The sequence below is a fragment of the Halichoerus grypus genome, chromosome 12 (genome assembly GCF_964656455.1).
Source record: "Halichoerus grypus chromosome 12, mHalGry1.hap1.1, whole genome shotgun sequence".
Taxonomy (NCBI): Eukaryota; Metazoa; Chordata; class Mammalia; order Carnivora; family Phocidae; genus Halichoerus; species Halichoerus grypus.
The window spans coordinates 4,000,777-4,020,078 of NC_135723.1; the positions used below are offsets into that span (position 1 = coordinate 4,000,777).

A 19,302-nucleotide genomic window follows, 5' to 3' on the forward strand; every position below is an offset into this window, starting at 1 on the left:
ATATGAATGAATCTCACAAACACAGTCTACAATAATGTGAATCAGTTAAAATGGCCTACTATAAGATTCTCAGGCTGGATTTTCAAAAATCCAACTTTATGCTGTAAAAGCAAAAATGTAAATATTAACCAAATTAATTTATACCAGCAATACACTCAAATAAAATCCCAACCGTAATTTTCTTTTATGTAACTTGACGAACAATTCAAAACTGGTAGCATTTAAAAAGCATAAAGAAGGTGGTTTATCCTCTCTAGACATCAAGACACTTAATAAGTTTAGTAATTTCCACAGATCAGTAAAACAAAAGAGAGGACACTTTAAAAGACATATATATGGCATGTACCCTTATTTTAGATCTTAGGGTAAAGAAAATTTTGGTATTAGTGGAATAAATTACTAGAAAAACTTTTTTTCATAACTGTGAGGCAGGTAAGCCTTTTCTAAAAAGAAAGAAAGAAGCAATAAGACTCATACCACATTATACAAACAAAAAATATGTACCAAACACAATGTCCACAATGTTCAAAAACAAGTGGTAAGAACTCCAATTCTAACTTGTACCGAATTAATCCATCTGCAGTAAAAGTGATAAAATCTGGAAAAAGCAGCACACACGATTTGACAAGCACTGAAGAGGTAGCAGAAGCAGGCAGATACTGAAGGCATGCTAACTCCTGAAAGAAGGGGAACTTTACTGGGTAAAATTATTGTTATATCACTGCAGTGGGCACTCACCAGTCTATGTGGCCCATGGGTGGGTAAAACAAGCAGAAATTCAGTCTCACTGGTTACAAAAAATAAAAGGACAGACTTTTAGGCCACCAGAAGATATGGAAAGTAATGGGAAAAATTCAGTGAAACAGAATCAGGAGCTCTAAAATCTGCATATAAACTCCACCCAGATAACTGGCTAATGTATAACTTTCACATGTGTCAATGACGCTGCAAGAAGCTCAGCAAAAAGCAAGAGTTGGAAGGCTGACTAAACCGAGATGATACCTATGCTGGGGGAGAGAGTTTAGATTTTGAATCTGGCATACTATTAAAACATAAATCAACAATCTTCAGAAGAAAAATAAACCAGAAGACTCTACATAGTACTATCCATAAAGTTTAGTATATCATAAACATTAGATTTTCAAAGACACAGAAAACTTGTGACTCATAGTCAAGAGGAAAAAGATCAGTAGAAACAGATCCAAAATAACATAGATGTGGTAATTAGCTATAAAGACTTTATAGCAGCTAGCATAAATGTATCCAAGGACATATATTACCATAATAAGTAAGCAGATTGGAAAACTGCATCAGAGAAATGGAAGCTCTAAAGCAAATAAAATTCTAGACCACAAAACTAAAATATTAAAAAAAAAAACCTAGATCTGTTTAATAGCAAAATAATGACAAAAGTAGAATATGTCAGTAAATATGAAGATATAACAACAGGAATTGCCCATTCTGTAGAATAAAGAGAAACAAAAGTTTCAAAAAATGAACAGACAGTGATACTAGCAAAAATACTGGTAGCTCCAAAAGGCTGTCCCAACCAAAAAGATATGAAAAAAATCAAGCAAAACTCTCAGAGTTAACTCTGAAAGAACTCTGGAAAACAATCAACATACCGGAAATAATAATATGGCAGAAATAAGTCTTTTCCTATCTGCAATTACTTCAACATAAATGGATTAAATTCCACTATCAGAAGTTGGAGATTGACAGAATGAATAAATAAAACATGATACAACTATATGCAATCTGAAGGAGACTCACTTTAGATCAAAAGAAACAAACAGGTTGAAAGTGAAAGAATGAAAAAAGATATTCCATGAAAATAGTAATGAAAAAAGAGCTGGGTTGATGTACTAATATACACCTAAAGAGAACAGTCAAAAACTGTTATTAAGAGGAAAAGAAAGAAACTACATACTTACAAAAGGGTGAATTCACCAAGATATAACAATTATAAAAATATATAAAACAAACAATAGGTACACAAAATATATAAAGCAAACTGATAGAATTAAGGGAGAAATTGACAAAGCTTTACGGTAATAGAAATTTCATTACCTCACTTCAAATAATGGATAGAATTTTTATTTATTTTTTTTAAAGATTTTATTTATCTGACAGAGAGCCGGCACAAGTAGGCAGAGTGTCAGGCAGAGGGAGAGGGAGAAGCAGCGTCCCTGCTCCCAGGACCTTGGGATCATGACCCGAGCCGAAGGCGGATGCTTAACCAACTGAGCCACTCAGGCGCCCATGAATAGAGTTTTAGAGAGAAGATCAGTGGAGGACTGACAACACAATAAACCAATTAAACGTAACAACATTGGGCGCCTGGGTGGCTCAGTCGTTAAGCGTCTGCCTTCGGCTCAGGTCATGATCCCAGGGTCCTGGGATCGAGTCCCATATCGGGCTCCCTGCTCGGCAGGAAGCCTGCTTCTCCCTCTCCCACTCCCCCTGCTTGTGTTCCTGCTCTCGCTATTCTGTCTGTCAAATAAATAAAAAAAAAAAAACAAAAAAAACAAAAAAAACGTAACAACATTCATAAAACACTCCACCCACAGTGACGGGATACCCATTTTTCTCAAGTGCACATGGAATATTTCCTGGGATAGAGAATATTTTGGGCCAAAATACAGACCCTAAAAGACTGGCATACAAATTATTTATAACTGCAACACAATGAGGCTGGAAATCCGTAACATAAGAAAAAGTGGAAAGTTCACAAATATGTGGAAATTAATTTTCTCTTGAAAGATCAAAAGGATAAAGAAAATATCAAAAGGGAAATTGGAAGTGCAAAGTCATTTCAACATGAGAAGATCAATCAATGCAAATTTCTATACTAACATAATAAAGGACAAAAACCATATGATTATTTCAAAAGTTGCAGATAAAAGTATAGGACAAAATTCACTAACTATTCATGATTAAGGCTTCAGAAAACCCAAGACTGGTAGGGGACTGCTTCAAACTGGCAACAAGCATCTAAGAAGATCCTACTGTTGATACCATACTTGAAAGTAAAAGTTATTTATCTCTAATATTGGGAACAGGGCAAGAATACCTGTTTTTATTTCTACTCAACACTGCATTGGAGGAACTAGCAAATGCAATAAAACAAGTAAAAGAAATAAAAGGCACAATTATAAGACAAAGAAGTAAAACTGCTATTACTTGCAGATGATATGTTTACTCATGTAAGAAAAATACAGAGTATACAAAATAATTTCGAGATCTAATCAGTGAATTAAACAGAGTCACATGATCCAGGTCAGTATTTCTGCCCGTGAATGCCACTGAACAAGCATCATTAAAGTCTCCCCTCCCACTGCTGTCATGACTAAGTCAAAGTCTCCCAAAGAGCCCAGATAACTGTGGAAGTTCTTCATCGGAGGTTTGGTCTTTGAAACAGCTGAGGAGAGTCTGAGGAGCCACTGTGAGCACTGGGGAACGTTCATGGACTGTGTAGTACTGAGAGATCCAAACACAAAGCACTCGGGAGGTTTTGTTTGTCACGTATGCCACTGAAGAAGAGGTGGATGCAGCCATGAACGCAAGGTCACACAAGGTGAATGGAAGAGTAGTGGAACCAAAGTGAGCTGTCTCAAGAGAACATCTGCAAAGACCTGGTGCCTATGTAACTGTGAAGTAGATTTTTGTTGATGGCATTAAAGAAGACACCGAAGAACATCACCTAAGAGATTCGGAAAAGTATGGGAAAATTGAAGTGATTGAAATCATGACTAAGACAGTGGCCAGAGAGGCCTTGCTTTTGTAATATTTGATAACCATGACTCCGTAGACAAGATTATCATTCAGAAATACCCTACTGTGAAGGCCACAACTGTGAAGTAAGAAAAGCCCTATCTAAGTGAAAGATGACTAGTGCTGCATCCAGCCGAAGAGGTCGATGTGGGTCTGGAAACTTCGGTGGTAGTTACGGAGGAACTTCAGTAAGTGAGATGGCTTTGGTGGCAGTCAAGGTGGTGGTGGATATGGAACCAGGGGGGATGGTTATCATGGACATGGTAATGATGGAAGCTATTCTGGAGGCGAGGAAGGCTACAATGATTCTATCAACTACAACAATCAATCTTCTCATTTTGGACCCAAGAAACAATGGAAATTTTAGAGGCAGAAGCTCTAGCCCCTAAGGCGGTAGAGGCCAGTGTTCTGACAAACCACCACACAACAAAGGTGGCTGTGGTGGTTCCAGCAGAAACAGGAGCTATGACAGTGGCAGAAGATTTTAATTAATGCCAGGAAAGAAAGCTGAGCAGGAGAGGAGAGCCAGAGAAGTGACAGGAGAGCTACAGGTCACAAGAGATTTATGAACTCAGCCAAGCACACTGGTGGCCAGGTCCTAGCTGCCACAGAGACATGTTTTAGACAATACTCACATGCATGGACAAAAACTCGAGGACTGTATTTGTGATGAACTGGATAACAGGTTAGTTTAGTTTCTATTCTATGGAGAGTGTAAAGCATTCCAACGATGGCTTTTAATGTGGATTTTTTTTTTTTTTGCACCCATGCTATTGATTGCTAAATTTAACAGTCTGATCATGATGCTGAATGAATGTGTCTTTGTAAAAATGTAGCTTAAACTCAGTCTACTCTGAAGCCATTCTGGTAAACTACCCCAACAATGTGAAGGTAGAATTCCTTCAAGATGATTCCAGGTTGCATTCGAAATTTATATACAACCTGCCTGGGCACAGAAGCTACGTCTCCAGAAACACTGCTATAGTTGAACTGACACAGTAAGTTAGTTGTGACCTGGAGTTCACCATTAAAAGATCACTCAAGCAAAGTCAAAGAGTTTATTTGGTTATTAATATGACTGCTGGCATATCCTATATAACATATCTAAATTGTATTATCAGATAAAATTATAAATGGGAATAAAGCCTGTGTATCATACAGTATCATGTGCAACAATACATGATTTAATATCATCTTCAAAAAAAATTAGCTGCACTCTTGGGATGCCTGGGTGGCTCAGTCAGTTAAGCGTCTGCCTTCGGCTCAGGTCATGATCCTAGGGTTCTGGGATTGAGTCCCGCATCGGGCTCCCTGCTCAGCAGGAAGCCTGCTTCTCCCTCCGCCTGCTGTTTCCCCTGCTTGTGCTCGCTTGCTCTCTCTCGCTCTCTCTCTGACAGATAAATAAAATCTTTGGAAAAAAATAATAAAACACTTCAAAATTCTCCTTTAAAAAAAATTAACTGCACTCTTATATGCTAACTGGAAAATTAAATCATTAAAAACAATTCCATTTACATTCCAAATTATTAAAAACAAGAGCAAAAAACCCTATACCATCCTTCAGAATAAATCCAAGAAAAATATGCGGACTATGAAACATCCTTGAGACAAATTTAAAATAATTACACAGACGATGGATAACCATGTTCACCGTCAGAAGACTATGTGTTTGGGATGACAATTATTATCAATTTTGTCTCTAGAATCAATGCAATCTATTCAAACCACAGCAGGCTTGTTTGTAGAAACTGGCATGCTAATTCTAAACTGTATATGGTAATTCAAAAAGTAGAATAATCAAGGCAATTTTTTAAATGTAGTGTAATAGTTACTATGAAGTTCCAGCAATCAACACTTTGGTATTGCTGAAATAAAAGATATGGATGGATGGAGCAAAATCAAGCCTACACAAGGATCGTCTGCTGAATTTCGACAAGAGGTACCAGGACATTTTAATGGAGAAAGAGAAGTTTTCAACAAATTGTGCTAGCTATCACCAGGACAGGATATCTGTATGGTAAAAAAAAAAAAAAAAAGATCATCAACCCTTACCTTGTACCAAATAGACAAATTAACTCAAATGAACCACAGACCTAAATGTACAACCCAAAAGTACTAAATGAAAATCACAGGAGAAAATATTTGTGATCTTAGAATATGCAAAGGTTTATTAGAACACAAAAACACATGAACCACAGGATAAAAAATTAGTAAATTGGACTTCAGTGTTTTTGTCTGAAAACAAAAAAGTAGGCCACAGTCTGGGAGAATACACTCAAGCACATACAGGTTCCCCTCACTATCTGAAAGCACAGCATTCCTAGGAAACATATTGGAAGCTGAAATGGTGCAAAGCAAAGAAGCAACTACCACTTCATAGAAGTGGAAATCCTCTCGGATTTTCTTTAATAAAAACTAAGGTAGGTCTTTCATAAAAGTAAAGTGGCATGAAGTGAAACTTCAGATAGTGGGGAAAACCTGTATATTGGAAAGTGACTTTTGTCTATACTATATTAAGAACTCTTACAACTCAGTAAGACAAAGAACCACTTAAAAAATGGGAAAGATATTTAAACACATATTGTGCAAATGAAATACCAATATCCAATAGGAACTTGAAAATATCTTTTTAAAAGGAAATTTAAAATTAAAACCACAATGAGATATCACTACACACACACACACACACTGAAAGTGCTAAAATTAAAAAAGAGTGACCATACTATGCTTTGGAAAGGATTTAGAATAACTAGAACTCCCCAACTTTGCTGGTAGAACATGAAATTGTACAGCCTTAAGAAAATAATTTGGCTTTTTTTTTTTTATAAAGTTAAACATACACTTACCGTATGACCCAGCAATCGCAGTCATAGGTATTTTCCCAGGAGAACTGAAAACATATGTCCACACAAAGACTTGTACAGGAATGTTCATAGCAGCTTTATTTGTAATGGCCTAAAACTGGAAACAACCCAAATGTCCATCATCAGGTGAATGGATAAACAAAATGTGGTATATCCATACAATGGAATACTACTCAGCAATAAAGAACAAACTATTAATACATACAATAACACTGGTGAATCTCAAAATCATTCTGCTGAGTGAAAGTATTCAAACATTATATACTGCACGACTCCACTTATAGAAAGTTATAAAAATGCATGACACAAGGTATATCAGTATTTGTTTGGGAATGAATGTGGAAGTACTATCAATTACAAAAGGGCATAAGCAAAATCCAGCATTGTGGCAAAGATCCTTTTCTTGATTGTAGTAATAGTTTCATGGATATATGCATGTCCAAGTCATTAAACTGTATAATTTTAAAATGAGAAGTTAATCATGAATCAATGTTGAGCCCAAACAAAGCAAATTACAGAAGTTAAGGAAGACAATGTGTATTCATGCAAACCAATACTGTCATTATTGATTACTGCAATAAAAAAGTTAAAAGTCAAACATCCTGACTTGGGATAAAAATACCAAATTCTGATAACAGATATATCTGAGCCAAAAGGAAAGACAATGGACTGTGGAGGCTTAATTTATAGGAGGTTTCAGCTGTTTTGTATTTAAATTGCTTTAAATCTTAGAATATGAAGTGACAATATAAAATGTTTTGAATAGATGACATACTTGTTTATTTGCTGGAATGATATATGTACATACTTCTTTACAATATCATTTTCTGTATTTCTAAATGTTTGAAATATACCATTATATAAAAGAGATTTGTTTCCAAACAGCCATAATAAATCTCTGCCCCACACACACACCTTCCCCCCAAAAGCAAAACCAAACAAAAATAAATGTGTGGGTACAGACAGCGTCAGTGAAGAATTAAACACGAGAAAACTATATAAATTTTACCCAAACTATTCAGAGAAAGCAAGAAGAGGGAATGATTGTGATTCATTTTTTAAACAGCAGTGCCCTAATACTAAAATTTTATAAATATTTACAAAAGTAGACTGAAGTCTCTCATGATTATAGATACAAAAATCCGTAACTGTTAGCATATAAAACCCAGTGATACGTAGAAGTTATAAATGATCACTTGTAGTTTACGTTAGCTTATGAAGGTCAGTTCAACATCTGTGTATCCATCAATGCATCATAAAATATAACAGATAAAAATATATAGGATTATCTCAACAGTGTGTAAAAAACATGACAAAACTCAATCTCATTCATAATCAAAAATAAAAATAAACAGGGACTAGAAGACAATCTCCTTCATCAATCAATGGCACCTCTGAAAAGCCTCCAACTAGTATCACACCTAATTGGGAAAGCCTGTGGGTCGTGACAAGGGGAAGAGGAAAAAGATGCCAACTCCCACCACTTCTGTTGAGCCCTTTTCTGAACGTGCCAGCCAGACCAACGGGGCAATAAAAACAAAGGGGATGGAAACTAATTTAAAAAGTGAGACTGTCTTTATTCTTATGTGACATGATTAAGTATGAAAAAAAATCCTAAAAATAAAAAACTCAGCACAGTAACTGTGTTTATCAAGGCCACATTAGACAAAGTTAGTATTTCTAGAAGAAAACAGGAAAAATGCTTTATGAATTTGGGGTAAGCAGAAATTTCCTATTTAACACAATTTAACACAATATCTTTGGGCCATTAAGAAAAAAATTGAGAAACTTAGTTTTATCAAAATTAGAACTTCTGATATTTGAAAGATACCATTCAGAAAGTTGACAGAGAATATACATGGACTTATTTCCAGAAAATATAAATAAACCTTTATAAGTCAATGTTTAGAAGAAAAATAACCTGATAAAAGGGAAGAGGAAAATATCTGAACAACAATTCACAAAAGAATATGTATGAGTGCTCACAGAGAACATACGAAGATACTTGGTACCATTAGTTGTATCGTAACTGCAAGGTATACTACAAATGAGATCGTACTATACTCTGATTGAGATGGTTAAATGTGAAAAATGGACAATATCAAGACTGCAAGAATGTGAAACAAGTAGAAATCTCATACAGTGCTGATGGGTGTGAAAATCATCCAACCAAAATTCTATAAACTTTGGGAGTTTCTTAACAGGTTACACATACCTTACCATATTACCCTACACCTTAACGCTCATGTAATTTTACCCAAGAGAAAAATATGTAACTCCACACAAAAACTCACACAGAAATGTTCATACAAGCTTTATTTACAATAGCCAAAACTAGAAACAACCCAAATGCCTATGAAGAGTTGAATGTATGAACAGTTACATTTATTAAGTAGTTGTGAGTGATTATGAAGTGGCGTAAGGGAACAATCAGGGAAATAGAAATTTCTTTATTTTCATAGTGGTATTGGTTAAATCATGAATAGACATGTCAGAACTCACTGAACTGTGCTAATGTTTACACTAAAATTAAAATGTGTGCATTTATGACACCTTAATAAAGTTGATTAAAAAATATTTTCCTGAGGCACCCAAGCGGCTCCGTTTGTTAAGTGTCTGACTCTTGATTTGGGCTCAAGTCATGATCTCAGGGTTGTGAGATCGTGTCCTCCATCAGTCCCCACGCTGGGCATGGAGCCTGCTTGAGATTCTCTCTCTCCCTCTACCTCTCCCACCTGCTCGTGCACTCTCTCTCTCTCAAATATATATATATTCCCCACAAATAAAGCTCCCAGCCCAAATAGTTTCATTGGTGAATTCTATGAAATACTTGAGGAAAAAATACTATTATTACATATACATACATGAACATATGTATCATATATACACACATTTATATACATAATACACATATATCATATATATGTATATATATATATATATGATTTTTCAGAATACATAGAAAGAACATTGCCAATTTGTTTTTAATGGCTGGCATATTCATGACTGCTAAAACTGAGAAAGAAATTATAATAAGATACATAATATAAATCACACAATTCCTTAAAATATTAGCACATTAAATCCAACAATATGTAATGATGAAGTGGAGTTTGCCCAAGGAATGTAAAGTTCAATAAATATTTTTAAAGATTAAATATAATTCATTGTTTTATTTTAATGCAGAAAAGCAGTTGACAAAATCCAATTCTCATCCATAATAACTCATAAACTAAGAATAAATAGGAATTTCTTAATCTGATAAAGGACATGCAAAAAACAAACCATACAGCTAGCATTATACTTCAAGGTGAAATGCTGCATATTTTCTTTCTAAGATTAGAAACAAGGTAAGTATATTTACTCTCATAATTTATATTAAATATTTACTCAAGGCCCCTGCAACAGGAAAGAAGAAACGGGGTACAAAGATCGACAGGCATGAGTAATACTTTATTTGCTAACCCATATGATTGTTTACATAGCAAATCAGAGGGGTCTATAAATTATCTGCTATAAGTAAGTTTAGGAGGTCATAGGAAATAAATCCTACATACAAAATAAATTTATATTTGTTTTTTAACAAACAATTGAAAATTAAATTAAAAAATCCTACTTAAAAGAGAGTAAAAAATGTGTAAGGCATTCTCACCAAAAATGACAAAATACTGATGAGAAATTTAAGAAGCCCTAAAGAAACAGATACCTTCACACCGGTTTCCATAATAGCTATAGCAATTCACATTCCTGCCAAGAGTACACAAGAGTCTCTTTTTTCCATATCCTCACCAACACTTGTTATCTCTTGTCTTCTTGTCTTATTGATAATAACGTGATGATATCTCATTGTGGTTTTGATTTTCATTTCCCTGGTGATTAGTGATTTTGAGTACCTTTCCATATACCTGCTGGCCATCAGCATGTCTTCTGGAGAAATGTCTACTCAGGTCATTTGCCTGTTTTTTAATTGGATTACTTGTTTTTATGCTATTGAGTTGTAGGAGTTCCTTATATATTTGGGGGATTAAGCCCTTATCAGATACATGGTTTGCAAATATTTAGTCAAAATATGGAAACAACCTAAATGCCCATCCACGAATAAAAGAATAAAGAAAATGTGATTTATATATACAATGGAATATTATCCAGCCTTAACAAAGAAGGAAATTCTGCCATTCCTGTCAACGTGGATGAACCTGGAGGACATTATGCTAAGTGAAATAAAGCAGACAGAGCAAGACAAATAATGCATGATTTCACTTACATGCAGAATCTAAAATAGTCAAACTCAAAGGAGCAGACGGTAGAATGGTGGTTGCCAGGGGCTGGTAGGAGGGAGAAATGATAACATATTATAGTTTCAGTTATGCAGGATGAATTAATTTCTAGAGATCAAAATACAGCAATGTAACTATAATTAATAATATTGAATTGCATACTTGAAATTTACTGAAGGGACAGATAGTAAGTGATCTCACACACACACAAATGGTACCTATGTGAGATAATGGGAGGTGATGGGTATGTTAATTAGCTTGACTGTGGCAATTATTTCACAGTGTATACATATATTAAAACATCAAGTTGTATGTCTTATATACAATTTTGTCATTTATACCACAATAATGATGAAAAAATAAAATAGCTCATGATACAAAGCCACGTTCTCTCCAAGTCATAATTCTATTAGGCTTACTAAAAATAGAAATTGGCCACGCTGCTTCTAAAATGTATATGGAGGGGCGCCTGGGTGGCTCAGTCGGTTAAGCAGCTGCCTTCGGCTCAGGTCATGATTCCAGGGCCCTGGGATCGAGTTCCGCATCGGGCTCCCTGCTCAGCAGAGAGCCTGCTTCTCCCTCTCCCTCTGCCTGCCACTCTGCCTACTTGTGCTCTCTCTCTGTCAAATAAAGAAATTAAAAAAAATCTTTAAATAAAAATAAAAATAAAATAAAATGTATATGGAAATACAAAGGACTTTTCCAAAGGTGGCAAACACAATATATTCCATCCTAAACATTCTTAAATTGTGACCTCATTGAGCAGTAGAGTCTGTGTCACCTCCCTTTGAACTTGAGTAGACCTTTGTGAGTATGGCAAAAGTGACACAAAATGACTTCTGAGGCTAGTCATAAAACACACAGCTTTCCATTGTCTTCGTAGGACATGAGCTTTTAGATTCCACTGCCATACTATGAAGTAATAGTCCCCAGTGCTAATGTAGAGCTGGTTTTAGTGCATATTACCATGAGTCAGTATGGAAACCCTCATGAATGATAGGCATATGGCCAGAGTCAAGAGAAAATTGTTACTATAGCAGGGAATAATTAGCCTAGACTGAACTCTGGTTCAGCCTAATAAACCTTAAAAGCAAGATCAGAAATGGTCAGTTTCCAAACAACTTATCTGTGTGTGCCAGAACAAAATTCACTAATAAAAAAACCCCACAGAAATACAAAAATATTCAACAAGCAACAAGACATGCACAACGTCTGGCATTCAGTGAAAAATCAACTATATGAGAGGCAAGAAAATATGACTCATAATAAAAACAAAAATAAATTAATTGCCATCTCCTCTGAACAACCATGTGAGAACCAGTAGAAAACAACATTAAAACAATTAATATAACAATATTCCAAGAAGTTCAAAACTTAATGCATGGAAGATTAAAAAGCGTTTAAGTTATCTGGAGGTTAAAACCAAGATGTGTGGATGGGTTAGCCTGGTGATGGGTATTAAAGAGGGCACGTTTCATGGAGCACTGGGCATTATACGCAAACAATGAATCATGGAACACTACATCAAAAACTAATAATGTAATGTACGGTGATTAACATAATAATAAAAAAAAAACAAAGACAAGATGTGTGAGATGAAAAAGTACACGGGGTAAGCTTAATGGTCTATGCAACTCTGCCAAAGAAAATATGAGTAAGTGTGAAGAGATGACAATAGGAACTCCAAAATAAAACACACAGAAAACTTCCTCTATGAAGAGATCAACAAAAAGCTGAGAACTTTAGCCATCAGGAAATGACAGATGTTGGCGAGGATGCAGAGAAAGGGGACCCCTTTTACTCCATTGGTGGGAATGAAACCTGGTGCAGCCACTCTGGAGAACAGTTAGGAGGTTCCTCAAGAAGTTAAAAATACAGCTACCCTATGACCCAGCAATTGCACTACTAGGTATTTACCCCAAAGATACAAATGAAGTGATCCGAAAGGGGTACCTGCACCCCGATGTTCATAGCAGCAATGTCCACAATAGCCCAACTGTGGAAAGAACTCAACTGTCCACTGGCAGATGAACAGATAAAGAAGATGTGGTACACACACACACACACACACACACACACACACACACACACAGGAATATTACTCAGCCATCAAAAAGAATGAAATCTTACCATTTGCAATGACATGGATGGAACTGGAGGGTATTATGCTAAGTGAAATAAGTCAGTCAGAGAAAGACAATTATCATATGGTTTCGTTCCTATGTGGAATTTAAAAAACAAAACAGACGATTATAGGGGAAGGGGGAGAATAAAGTAAGACAAAATCAGAGAGGGAGACAAACCATAAGAGACTCTTAACTCTAGGAAACAAACTGAGGATTGCTGAAGGGGAGGTTGGTGGGGGGATGTGGTAACTGGGTAATGGACATTAAGGAGGGCACGTGCTGTAATGAGCACTGGGTGTTATATACAATTGATGAATAACTGAACTCTATATCTGAAACTAATGGTACGCTATATGTTAATTATTTGAATTCAAATAAAATAAGATAAAAAAAGCTGTGAGAAAATGTCAGTCAAGCTCACAGGCTTTTAACTGGAATCTCTAAAGGAGAAGGGGTTAATAAAAACTATTTGAATAAATAAAGCAGAACAATTTTCTGAATTTGAAGAGCACCGAGTGTCCACAGACCCAATAACCTCAAAGCCAGACTCCAAGCACAAGAATCACCGAGGTCCATGACATGTATGTTCCTTACAAGCAGGGATAAAGAGAAACTCTTTAAAGGATCCTCAGAAAAACAGAGGTGACAGCAGACTTCCCATTGGAAGCAATTCAAGTTAGAACACAAGGGGCAACACTGGAAAATGTATAAAGAACAGAAAAACTGTCAACCTAGATTTCCATATTCAATAAACGAAATAGCTCAAATGAAGAAAAAGAAAGATTTGTTTCGGAAATCAAGAAGATGAAGTGTTTTCAGTAGCAGAGTCACACCAGAATAAATAAATAAAATCCTTCAGGTCACTGTTAAACAACTGCAGATAGACGTGGGTCTACCTGAAGAATGAACACCACTAGAAATGGTAATTACATGGATAAATACATGAGATTTTCTTATTATTTACATCCCCATAAAAGATAATCAGCTAATAAAAATAATAACAATGTGGTGTGAGATTTGTGATATACATAAAACTAAAGTGGATGTTGGGGCCCAGTCAGTTAAGCATCCAACTCTTGATTTTGGCTCAGGTCATGATCTCAGGGTCAGGATATCGAACCTGCATCAGGCCCCATGCTCAGCAGGGCATCTGTTTAGGAATCTCTCTCCCCCCCTCTCCCTCTGCCCTGCCCTGTACACTGGTGCACGCGTGCTTTCTCTCTCTCACACGCGCACACACACACACACACTCTCTAAAATAAATAAATAAATCTATTAAAAAAAAAAAAACACCTAAAATGGATGTCAAGAGTAGCGCAAAGGTCAAGAGAAGAGAGATGGAATTATACTATGTAAGATGGTTACAGTTTATGTGAAATGGTATAGTATTAAAGGTATACTGCAATAAATTAATGATATACATTACAAGCCTAAGCACCTCTAAAATAAAAACACACAGACCTGTACTTAATAAGTAAACAGCAAGATTAATACAATCATAAACGATGTTCAATTGATTTAATCAAACGAAGAAAAAGAGAAGAAAAAAAAGGAAAAATAAGATGGGAAAGAGAAAACAGTGAGATGATACCCTTAAACCTAACAATATCTACTGTCACATTAAATTGGGTTTAAAGATCCCAAATAAAAGGTAGATATTGTCAAATTAGATGTTTTTATATGTTGCCTAAATAAATACATCTTAATTACAGAGACAAATTTAAAGTAAGGAAATAGTAAATGATATAGCACAGCATGTGTACTGGTCAGTTTTATGTGTCAACTTGGCTAAGTACTACTTGCTAGTTATTCAGTCAAATGCTCATCTCGGCATTGCTGTTAAGGTATTGTGTAGATGTGGTTAACATTTACGGTCAGTTGACTTTACTGAAGGTGATACCCTGGTGGGAATGCTCTACTCAGTTAAAAGGCCTAGGAGCAGAACTGAGGCTCCCCTTTCCAGCGGGCCCGCCCTGTGGACTTTGAAATTGTTTAGCTAGCTATCAAAATCACATAAGCCAATTTCTTACAATAAATCTCTAAATATGTAATATATATCTTACTGATTTTATTCTCTGGTGGAAACTTAACTGATAAACCATATTAACACTAATTAAAAGAAATCTTTATTACTTATTTGGCAATGTTAACATTAGGCAAACTACTAGTCAGAGGAAAGACCATTATAAGGAATTATTTTATAATGATAAGGTTGTTAACATAAACAGGAGGATATAATACCCTTAACCATTTATGCACCAAATAGCAGAACTTCAAAAGAAGTGAAAAAAAACACTGAGGGAACTATAAAAAGAAATACATAATTCAATCACTTTAGTAAGAAAGGTAAATACTCCTCTCGAAATAATTAATAAAAAAATAGAAAATCAGTAAGGATATAGGAAATTCAAATAACATCAACAACCAAACTGATGTATTTGCTATTTAAAGAAGAACATTCTACCCAATGAGGGAAAAATACATATTTTTTTTTAAGATTTGATCTATTTATTTGACAGAGACAGGGTGAGTGAGAGAAAAAGAGAGAGAGAGAATGAGCAGGGGCAGAGGAAGAAGCAGACTCTCTGCTGAGCCCGATGCGCGGCTCAATCCCAGGACCCTGAGATCATGACCTCAGCCGAAGGCAGATGCTTAACCAATTGAGCCACCAAGGCATCCCATCTCATCATGTACACGAGATCCTACATACGACTATCAGCTAATTTCTCAGCAGAAATCTTTTAGGCCAGAAGAAAGTGGCATGATATACTTAAAGAGCTGAAAGAAAAAAAAAGTCACCTGAAAATGCTATATCTGGTAATAATGCCCTTCAAAAATGAGGCAGAAATTAAGCTATTCTCAGATAAAGAAAAGCTGCGGGAGTTCATTACCACTACACCTGCCCTAAAGGAAATGTTAAAGGGAGTCCTGCTGGTAGAAATGAAAGAATGCTAGACAGTGACTCAAAGCCAGGTGACCATTCAAGATCTTTGGTAAAGGTAAATACACAAGGAGTATAAATGTGGGTATTATTACTATTTTGATTTGTAATCACTTTTTTATTTTCCAAAGGATTTAGGAGACAAATGCATAAAAATAATTATAATCTCTGTTTTGGGGCACACAATTTGGGACACAAATAATTTAAGGGGGGTGTAGAGCTTTTATAGTTGAATAAATTTAAGTTGGTATCAGTTAAAATTAGACTGTTATAAACGTTAGGTTGTCATATGTCAGGCCTATTGTAACCACAGAGAAAATAGCTTTGCTATACATACAAAGGAAATAAGGGAATCAAAAAGTGTCACTATAATAAATCAACTAAACAGAAAAGAAGGTATGAATGGAAGATATAAGGAACAAAAAAGTTTTAAGAAATACAGACAACAAATCTTAAAAAAACTGAAGTCCTTCCTTATAAGTAATAACTTTAAATGTAAGTGGATTAACCTCTTTAATCAAAAGATAGATACCGACAGAGTAGATAATAAAAAATGATGTGACTTCATGTTATCCATGAGACCCAAACGGACCTAAGATGCGGAGAGGCTCAAAGTGAAAAAAACCGAAAAAGTTACAATGTGCAAATAATAACCAAAAGAGAGTTGGGGTGGATATCCTAGTATCAGACAAGATGGACTTTCAGACAAAAACTGTTACAAAATAAAAGGATGGGACATTACATATTGATGAAAGACAATTCAGTTCATCATGAAGATACAACAATTATAAACATATATGCACTGCACCTAACAAGAGAGTCCCAAAATATATAAAGCAAAATGACAGAACTGAAGGGAAAAAGAGTTATACAAAATAGTGACTTGAAAACTCCACTTTTAATAGTAACTAAACAAAACATCAATACAGGGCTTGAACAAAACTATAAACCAACAGGACTTAAGAGACATACACAGAAGCCTACACCAGAATAGCTAAATACACATTTTTATCAATTGCACATAGGACATTCTCCAGGACAGACCGTATGTTGGGTGACAAAAAAAGTCTTAATACATTTTAAAAGATTGAAATCAATGAAGTATCTTTTCTGATCCCAACAGAATAAAGCTAGAAATGAGTAAATTAAGAACACTGGAAAATTCACAAATACCTGGAAATCAAACAATATATTATTAAAATGTATCGATTAATAAACACAAAGGAAATAAATACCATGAGACAAATAAAAATGAAAACACAATATACCAAAACTTATGGGATGCAGGAAAATACGGGCTAAGAGTGTTACTTATAACCCCTAACACATACAACGAAAAAGAAGCAGGATCTCAAATTAATAAACTAGCTTAAGGAACTAGGAAAAGTGGAACAAAACTGAGCACAAAGCCAGCAGAACGAAGGAAATAATAAAGCTTAAAGGTGAGGTTAATACATATATTATACACATATTACATATTATACAATAGAGAAAAATCAAAAAAAGATCCCCCAAATTGACCACTTCAGGTAGACTAAGATTGAATGAGAGAAGACTCAAAACACTAAAATCACAATATTAGTGAATGTAGGAACATTACTACTGATTTTACACATTATACAAATCATATTATGAATAATATTACAGCAACAAACTGAATAACCTAGATGAAATGGGCAAATTTCTAGAAACACATAATCTACTAAAAATGACACATGAAGAATTAAAAAATCCAAATAGACCTATAACTGGTAAAACAGTGGATCAAAAATCTGCCCCTAAGGAATAGCCTAGGATCAGATGGCTTCACTGGTGAATTCTACCAAAGCCTAAACAAGAAGTAACACAAATTCTTTTTTCAAACTCATCCAAAAGTTTGCAGATGAGGGAAGACCTCCTAACTAATTCTATAAGGCTAGCATTACCCTGATATCAAAGCCAGACAAAGACACTACAAGAAAAATACAGTCCAATATCCCTTATGAGTATAGATGCAAAAGTTCTCAACAAAATACAAGGAACCAAACTCAGCAACATATTAAAGGACTATACACCACGACCAAGTGGGTTTTATTCCCAGAATGCAAGAATGATTCAATATATGAAAACTTGATCAATGTAATACACCAAATTAACAGAATAAAGGGAGGAAAAAACCCAACACATGCTCATCTCAACAGATACAGAAAAGAATATTTTCCCAATGTCAACATTCATTCATGACAAAAATAATCAACTATGAATGGAAGAAAAGTTCCTAAAACATGTTGAAGGCCATACATGGAAAGACTCACGGCTAACATCATATTCAACAATGAAAGACTGAAGCTTCCCCCCTCCAAGATCAAAATCAACATAGACATCCACATTTGCCATTAATACTCAACATACTGGAAGTTCTAGACACAGTAATCTGGTAAGAAAAGAAATAAAAGAAATCCAATTGAAAGTGAAGAATAAAATTATTTCTGTTCACAGATATGATCTTATGACTCTGAAAAAAAACCCCTATGAATCCAATAAACAAATTCAGCAAAGTTGCACCATATTAAGTCAATATACTCAAACAGTCACATTTCTAAAATCAGCAATGAACAATTCAAGAGGAAATTTTAAAAATCATTTACAATAGCATCAAAAAGAATAAAATGTTCAGAAATAAATTTAAGCAAGGAGGGAGAAGACCTGTACAATGACAACTACACAACACTGATGAAAGTAATTAAAGAAGACATAAATAATTGGAAAGACATCTGTATTAATTGGACTAGATGACTTAATATCATTAAGGTAAAAATTCTAATACTATTCAAAGCAATCTATAGATTCAATGCAATCCCTATCAGATAAAATTCCAATTGTGTGGGGTTTTTTTCAGAACAAAACAAAACAAAACAAAAAAACACCATCCTAAAATCCATATAGAAACTCAAGTATCTACAAGTAACTAGAAAATCTTGAAAAAGAAAGAGGAAATTGGAGGAATCACACTTCCTGATTTCAAAACTTATTACAAAGTTGGGGCATCTGGGTGGCTCATTTGGTTAAGTGTCCGACTCTTGATTTAGGTTCGGGTCATGATCTCTGAGTCGTGGGATGCAGCCCCATGTTGGGCTCCACACTGGGATCTGCGCTGGGTGTAGAGCCTGCCTGGGAGTCTCTCCCTTAGCCCCTCCCCTGCTCTCTTTAAAAAAACAAAAACAAACAAATACCTTATTACAAAGCTACAGTTATCAAAACAGTGTGGCATAAACACAGACACACAGACCAATGGAACAGAAGAGAAATCCCAGAAACAAACCTTCCCATACATGGTCAAC

The 19,302-nt window shown here is 35.2% G+C and overlaps 1 protein-coding gene across 6 annotated transcripts in view; it reads right to left on the bottom strand.

Moving 5' to 3' along the window:
• ZPBP (zona pellucida binding protein) overlaps nt 1–19,302 on the bottom strand; it is a 107,179-nt gene that overhangs the window by 9,819 nt on the left and 78,058 nt on the right. The window contains exons 8-9 of one of the 6 annotated variants that reach the window (XR_013443049.1): nt 6,621–6,735; nt 4,394–5,784 (exon numbers count right to left, since the gene is read on the bottom strand). The exons of 4 other annotated variants lie outside the window; for them this stretch is intronic. The gene's annotated coding sequence lies outside the window, so the exon portion shown is untranslated. Of the gene's footprint in view, nt 1–4,393; nt 5,785–6,620; nt 6,736–19,302 lie in introns of those variants that run through there. One more of the 6 variants, XR_013443048.1, reaches the window with a different exon arrangement.